The sequence below is a fragment of the Vigna radiata genome, unplaced genomic scaffold (assembly GCF_000741045.1).
Source record: "Vigna radiata var. radiata cultivar VC1973A unplaced genomic scaffold, Vradiata_ver6 scaffold_282, whole genome shotgun sequence".
In the NCBI taxonomy this organism is placed as follows: Eukaryota; Viridiplantae; Streptophyta; class Magnoliopsida; order Fabales; family Fabaceae; genus Vigna; species Vigna radiata.
Genome location: NW_014542222.1, coordinates 308,771 through 310,545, shown reverse-complemented (window position 1 = coordinate 310,545; position 1,775 = coordinate 308,771).

Genomic DNA, 1,775 nt, shown 5'->3' with positions numbered 1-1,775 from the left:
TCTGGACTTTTGTTGATGTACCGATGTATGGGCGAGAATTCGTGTGATACCCTTGCTCACCTTTTTTTGTTTTGGACTTTCTCACCGATGTATCATTTGAACTCCTTCCAACGAAATCATGAATCCTTTCTGGACGTTGGCGATGCATGGTGTGCCATGCTTTCCTTCTATTTTCTTCGAACCTTTATGATGATGCATGCATGATGATGTATGATGATGAATGTATGAATGTATGAGTGAAAAAATTTGTGTGAGACCCGTATATTTTATTACTCTTTTTTAAATTAACTCCACGACATCCTTTAAGAACAACCTCACGCCCAGTGAATCTGCTTGTGATGCTCATTATTTTCGGGAGGCATTTTGAAAATTAAGAGCGACCTTATGAAAGAGATGAAAAAAGATTTATACAATATTTGTCAATTCCACTTTAAGAGCATTCCCTATCATGGAATCATTATGCATAAAATTTTTGGCAGAATTAACTGGCAATGGTAACTCCTCTCCATCCATTCTTGTGAGGATAAGTGCCCCACCATCAAGTGCCTTTTTTACCACATATGGGCGTTCATAATTTGGAGTCCACTTACCCCTTTTGTACCCTATTGTCGAATGTCCTCTTCATTCTTTGAAGGTATAATTGTCCATGGCATGTCGTGGTCAATCTTTTTTCCTCAATGAGATTGGGTTGATCGAACCAGGTTTAAACTCGATCTGCTTCTTCTAACTGGGTTTCCATTAACAATCGTAAGGATAAAATTTCTACTGCGAAGGGTGGTAGTGCTTCCATTCCATATACCAAAGAAAAAGGTGTTGCCCCATGCAATAATCGTGTAAGGAAAAAGGAAGCATTTTGTGCCAATCTTTCTTGATATTTTCATTAGCAACCTCGATTGCCCCATTCATCTTTGGATGACGATGTGAAATTTGATTGTTCAGGTTTGTGGCAATGAGAAATCATGGTTGTCAACATGCATTTGTTCATTATCGTCCTTCTTTGANAGATACTTGCTACCCATTGGGGGTATTTTGCCCCAGCTAAGAATCTCGCATCGAACTGTTTTCGTACTTCATCTTTGATCCAAAGACATTCTGGCTTGAGTGGTAACTTATGTTGAACTTTTCTTTCGTGTTGATGCCGACTTTTACCTCTTCTCTCTCGCCCTCTTATATTAGAGATTTCAACCTTTTTTTGATGGGGTTTTATCTCATTAAATCTGGAGAGGGTTCCGAGTTAATCATAATCATCTTCCATGTTGTTGATAGGGCGCTCAAAATTAGGAAAATCAACTTATTGTGTTCAAAACATTTATTGTCATATAAGTATTATTTAAGTTAAGAAAATTAAGACACGAGATAATTGAAAAAAAAAACGAAACAAGCATCCTTTAATGTTAAACCAAATGTAAAAGAAAATGTCAACCCGTAACGCACAAACCTCAAGGCTCTGGGAAAAGCAGTGAGGGTGATAAAAAAACACGATTACAAAATTAATAAGCATCACAAGCAAATTCTTTGTCTTCCCATTCTTGGGTTTGCAAATATTCTTCTTCTTTAACCTCGAGGTATATTTGTAGGAAACCTCTGTCAATCAGATCTTGTTTGTTAGGTACTTCCATGCTCGGCAAGGGGATTGACCTCAACACTAGGTTTGTCCTCTTGGAACTTCAACCATCCCGCATCAATTAGAGATTGTACTTTGAATTTAAGGGATGTGCACATTTCTGTCGAGTGACCGACGGCTCCCCCGTGAAAATCGCACCTCGCATTTGCAT